The sequence below is a fragment of the Quercus lobata genome, chromosome 3 (genome assembly GCF_001633185.2).
Source record: "Quercus lobata isolate SW786 chromosome 3, ValleyOak3.0 Primary Assembly, whole genome shotgun sequence".
In the NCBI taxonomy this organism is placed as follows: domain Eukaryota; kingdom Viridiplantae; phylum Streptophyta; class Magnoliopsida; order Fagales; family Fagaceae; genus Quercus; species Quercus lobata.
The window spans coordinates 37,634,936-37,641,356 of record NC_044906.1 but is presented as its reverse complement, the minus strand read 5'-3'; the positions used below and the strand labels follow the sequence as shown (position 1 = coordinate 37,641,356).

The window sequence follows — 6,421 nt, the reverse complement described above, 5'->3', positions numbered from 1 at the left end:
ATTACAAAATTCCTTTCCTTTCCTAGCAACCAAAAGCAACATCTTTTATCTTCTACCATCTTCCATCACCGGACACATCTGCACTCTAGAGTACACATAAAACAAATGAAAGAATCAATCAAAACATGTACACACATAAAATGAAAAAAGAAACACCTTTATAACTTTTTCTTTTTGTTTCGTATAACCTTTGTAGTACTCTTTCTCCCTTACTTTTAAAACAAACATGCCTTCATCAGTCTTTAGGCCTTTTAATTCCTTGAATGCTAGCTGAGCCCTACTTTAATTATTGATGACCCTTATAACCTCCATCAAACTCATCTTCACGTCCTCATAAGTTTCATCACTAAACAACCCCCCCAGCTCAATTTCCATCCACCCATTCAGTTCCTTCTATATATGACTGTCTTTCCCAACATTTCAGTGTTGTTTTGTTGCTTATTGCCATCTTCGTGACATAGATAAGTCATGCCATTACGTACACATTTTGTTGCCCACTTCAACTGACATTTAGATGGTACAAAATCAAGCCCATGTGAACAATTAGACATTTTCATTTTAAGATAAGTACCATATATATATAACATGGAGCAATAATCCAATGCAATAGAACTAGTAATCAATACATCATTCAAGGTTACTTTTCTTGTGTTCTTGGAAATCACAGAGCATTTGATATATATATATATCCTTAGATGATTTCTCCAACTTGAAGCTCTGCATTATTGGGAACATAGAGTGAAAAATAAAATGAAGTAAAATATTATTTTAAATTTATCCTATAAATTTTTATTTCACCACTCTAGGCCACCTAAGGACATTACATCAAATGGTACCATTTCCATTGTGTTCGAATTTGAAATGTCTTTTTTTTTTTTTCTTTTCTTTTTTTCTTTTTTTTGAGAAGGAATTTGACATGTCATTTGAAATCTCTCAATCTCACTATCATATATAGCATGTGAAATAAATGTATGCCATGCATAGAATTAGTTGTGAAAATTCAAGGTAAACATTTACATGTTTCTTACAACTTGTAATAAAAATTATAAAAGAAATTAAATAATCATTAAGGTTACATTAACATGAAACCAAGCCATTTTTTAGGTAGAATCATAGTTATCTTCATTAAACAGAGTGAAACATCCAAGAAAAACACATATACTTACACAACGAATCCATAAGGTGAGTATGTGAAACCAAAGAGAAGACGAAGTTTGGTTTGAAGGAGTTCAAAGTATAGGTGGCAAATGAGTGGGTTAGGTCATAAATGGATTGGGTGTGTAATTATCCATTAATCCATTTATGACCCGTTTATATATAAATTAATTACCCATTATCCACCTAACCCATTTAATTAGTAATCCATCCATTTAACCCCATGTGACCCAAATATCTCTAAAAATACTTAACCTCTAAAATAACCAAAATACCCTTAAATAACAAATACCCCTACACTTTCAAAATTACCAATATACCCTCGAACATCCAAAATTATCCCTAAAATATCCTTAAAATCTCTAAAATGAGCAAAATACCCATGAAAGCTCTAAAATGACCAAAATACCTCCAATATCTCTAAAATCACCAAATATGTTCAAAAACCACTAAAATGGGCAAAATATTGCCAAAATCTCTAAAATAAGGAAAATACCCAAAAAACATCTAAAATGACCAAAATACCTCCAATATCTTTAAAATCACCAAATATGCTCAAAAACCACTAAAATGACCAAAATATCTCCAAGATTTCTAAAATGAGAAAAATACCTATGAAACCTAAAAAATAACCAAAACACCCCTGATATCTCTAAAATCACCAAATATGCTTAAAAACCACTAAAATTACCAAAATATTCCCAAAATATCTAAAGTGAGCAAAATACCCATGAAACCTATAAAATGAAAAAAATATCTCTAAAATCACCAAATATGCTTAAAAACCACGAAAATGAGCAAAATACCCCCAATATCTCTAAAATTAGCAAACTACCCCCCAAAACCTCTGAAATGACCAAAATATCCCCGAAACATAGAAAATGACCAAAATACCCCCAAAACTTAAAAAATGATGGATATACCCCCAAAACCTTAAAAAATGACTAAAATACCCCTAAAACTTAAAAACTACCAACATACCCCCCAAAACCTATAAAATGACAAAAATACCCCCCTAAAACCTATAAAGTGACAAAAATGCCCTTAAAACCTATGAGATGGTAAAAATACACTCTAAACCTAAAGAATGACCAAAATACACCCAAAACCTCTAAAATGATCAAAAATAACCCAAAACCTCAAAAATTACCAAAAATACCCCGAAACCTAACCAAAATAGCCCTTAACCTCTAAAACAGCCAAAATACCCCCTCAAAATATTTAAAATAACCAAAATACCCTTGAAACCTTTAAAACGACCAAAATACCCCTAAACCTGTAAGATGACCAAAATACACTTGAAACATCTAAAATTACCAAAATAGAGGTTTGGGGTATTTTGGATTTTCGAAGGTATTTTTGATAAATTAAAGATTCCAAGAGTATTTCGGTCATTTTATAGGTTTCCAAGAAATTTCGGTAATTTTTTTCTTGATATGGATAAAAATTGCCACCCTTACTTCAAAAGAGAAAGTTTGCAAGAAGGCATAGAAATCAAATCCATAGTCATTAGTCAAGTGATCTGTTCATGCTCATGCAGCTTCAAATATTCGCTGCATCTTCGAGTGCGTGCAGATAAGGCTTTTTTTTTTTTTGTTAATTAGGATTTCTTTTAGCTATTTTTCATTTTCATAAAATGGAAAAAAAATGTATATATTTTCTTGATTATCACATGTTGTTTTAACCCTAAAATCTATCTTAGGGAATAGTTGTAAACTTATGAGATCTTTAGTTGTTACATGTTCAATTTAGATGTATTTTTCTATGTTATATGTGTTATAACCATGCTCTTCACATATTCATGCATAGCATTTTTCACACGATTAATTCATTACAATTGTAGATTCTATCATATATAGTCATGTTTGCATGCATTTCCCATGTAGCGTTGTATATCTGTGTGGTATAAAATCACTCTCTAGGTTAGGGTAGCGATATAAAATATATTTGTCTTAAACATGAATTTAGCACGTGGAACAACATGTTCGCGCATTTTTCATCGAATTTGCAATATGTGTTCTTGATCTTGCATCTAATATAATCAAGAAAAAAATATATAATAATAATTATTATTATTTTATAGCATGACGAACATGTCATCTAGGATAGATATATGTGTTTTCTTAGGATTGAAAAGAGAGTGATTCCTTATCAAAAAGAAAAAAATGAGAGAGATTCATATGAAATAATGAGGAATAGGCTAGATGATAACATTTTAAGATTTAATACCCAAGGTGAATTTTTATGATTATAAGTGAACATGCTCATCCATCAAGTAGAAACGATATCTAGGACATACTTTCAAATTCTCACATTTTCATGTAATCTTAAAATAGGTTGCATTGCATGCTTATGTTTCTTTCTTTCTTTCTTTTTTTAGTGTGTTATCATTCAATGTGCTTTTGTTTAGCAGCCTTCATTTATTTTAGTTATGAGAACAATTTATCTCTAGAATAATTATTTTTCCATTTTTATGGTCTTGTTTAGTAGTTGTATGACAATTAAGTGAATTTATTTTGGCCATTGTACAATATTAGATAGGTAAAGTCGGAATTGGTTCAAAAAAAAAAAAAAAAGATAGGTAAAGTCGGAAGCCTAGCAACTTCCCAACATATATGTAACTTAGCCCCCAAGCTTTAGTTATTAGAATATAGATGTAGATTAATTAGGTGTTTTTTTGGGGTCTAATTTTCACTTTTACTTTTTTAGAATGTAATTATAAAATACAACTTTGTAGTTTTCTTTCTCTTACATTGTATCTAGGACACCTTGTAATTTGATTTTATTTAAATATTTCATGCAATTTGAATATTTGATTAATAAAGTTCATTTGTAAGGTTTTTATTTTTATTATTTATTTTCTTTACAAATTTGTAGTATCATTAGCATCGTCCAAATGAATTAGTCATACTGAATAGTAAGAATAATGAGTTTTAAATAAAAAACTTATAATATAGAATATTAATTAATTTTAAATTGGTCGTTAATAAAATAAATATTATTTAAGTAATATTAAAATGAAAATTTAAAGATTTTGTCTTAGATCTTAAATTATATTGAGTCGGCATTGTCTATATCCATTGAAAAAAAGAATCTAAGTGGTCCATTGAGTTGTAATTCTCACACATGTAAGTCTCTTAAATTAGGGGAATAATCCATTGAGTTGGAATTCTCACACATGTCTCTTAAATTAGGGCGATAATATCTACAAATGAATTGTCACCATAAGATTCACTTTCAGAAGATTACTCTTAAAAACAAGGACAAAATTTAGTTACAAAATTGATTATAGCCTAAAATTACAATTTTACTTTATATCTTTTTATTGGATGTGAATTTTGACAAATCTATCATTGGATTACATTTTTTTTTCTTATACTCTCCATACTTGTAAAATTTATAGAAAATTAAAGTTCAATAGCTATGTCATCAATAAATTGTTTAAATTGCAATTTTTTTTTAGTTAAAAATTATGCATAAAATATAATATTATAAATCATATAGTAAATAATATTTGATTGACATAAAATTTGACATGTATATTACGAGCATAAAAAACATGAAATCTAACGATTAGATTTTCGAAATATGTAGTAATGTTAATGATATTGAGGAAGGTTGTGGCCTTAGATTACAACTAATTTTATAATTAAACTTTGTCCTAAAAAAATCCTCAACTCATTCAGATTGTACTTCTCACCACTTGATACACCAGCAAACCCGCAACCTATACATTGCACTATTTGAACACCCACCCTCCTCTCCCTCATTTTTTTTTTTTTTTTTCATTTTGAAAAAGAAGCCTTGCATTTTTTATATATAGCATCTCCTCAGTAGAAAATAACATATATAGTTCCATGTAATTTTTCATAAACCAACCAATAAGTTGTACTAATTAGTGAGATACTGGATCTATCCTTTTTTTTTTCCACTATAGATTTTTGTAAGATGCTATCACATTGGCAACTCCACTCAATATAGCTTAAAGTGTTTGGGTAAAATACAATTAACACTCCTAGGATTTGGGCCAATTCTAGTCAGGTGCAAGACCTTTCAAAATTAACCAACTTTCCCAAAACCCAACTTGGACCCTAAGATGGACCAATTAGTCAATTTTGAAAATTTTGGATTGGCTGGTATTAGCCTAAACTTTAGAGGTGTTTACTATAATTTACCCTTATAAATATGTTCATCCATCTATCTAATAAAAATAAATGGCTTTGAGGTACCTTTAGAACATTTGTTAATTCATCGTTTTAGAAAAGTTTTAATACCAATTTTTTGAAAAATATAAATCACTGTAAAAAAAAAAAAAAAATAGTTTCTTTTTTTCTTTTTTCTTCTCTCATGGTGATTAGGCACTAAGTTAGTTAATTTTAAAAATTTTGGACTGGCTGGCATTAGCCTAAACCTTAGGGGTGCTAATTATATTTTGCCCTTATAAATATGTTCATCCATCCGGTAAAAATAAAAGTTTCTGAGGTGTCTTTAGGATATTTTTTAATCGGTTATTTTAGGAAAGTTTTAATACTACTTTTATGAAAAATATAAATTACTATAAAAAAAAATTTAGTTACTTTTTTCTTTTTTCATAAAAATTTTTGAAAATATTTTCTAAATTAATGTCTTAGGGCATACTTTAACTTTTTCCAAAATAAAAAGTATATATAAGTATAACCAAAAAAATTTTCCCCCTCCTATTCCTTGAGCATATTTGTCAACGCTTATTCAATGCCTACATAAACCCGGAGTTGGCTTGATATAATTGATACACCGACATTGCCACAATCCCTATCTGTGTAGTAATCATAGACACAATGGGACTCCATAACCCTCTATATATAGCATATATACTTGTCCCCGCTCTTCCTTTGTATTCTCTACGCAGCTACGCTAGCAATCTCTCTAGCTTTATAGGTATACAACACAATCGTCTAGATTCTCTATCTTTATACGTTGAGGAGCTCAGACAATGAAATATTCGAGGTTGAAGAGCGTGTGGCCGTTCAATCTTTAGCCATCAAGAACTTGGTGGATGATGGGTGCGCCAAGAACGTTATCCCTTTGCCAAACTTGGATGGTAAAACCCTAGCCAAGGTGATAAGAGTGGTGCAAGACCCACTTGGACATGAAAGACGAGGAGGACAACAAGAAAGAAGAGAAGGAAAAACTCAAGAAGTATGAAGCTGAGTTTCTTGATGTTGATCAAGACTTTCTCTTTCATCTCATCATGGCTGCAAACTATCTCAATATTGAGAACTTGCTG

The 6,421-nt window shown here is 29.9% G+C and overlaps 1 pseudogene; it reads left to right on the top strand.

The window, feature by feature from the left end:
• The first annotated feature begins 5,369 nt into the window (after nt 1-5,369).
• LOC115980846 overlaps nt 5,370-6,421 on the top strand; it is a 16,702-nt pseudogene continuing 15,650 nt past the window's right edge.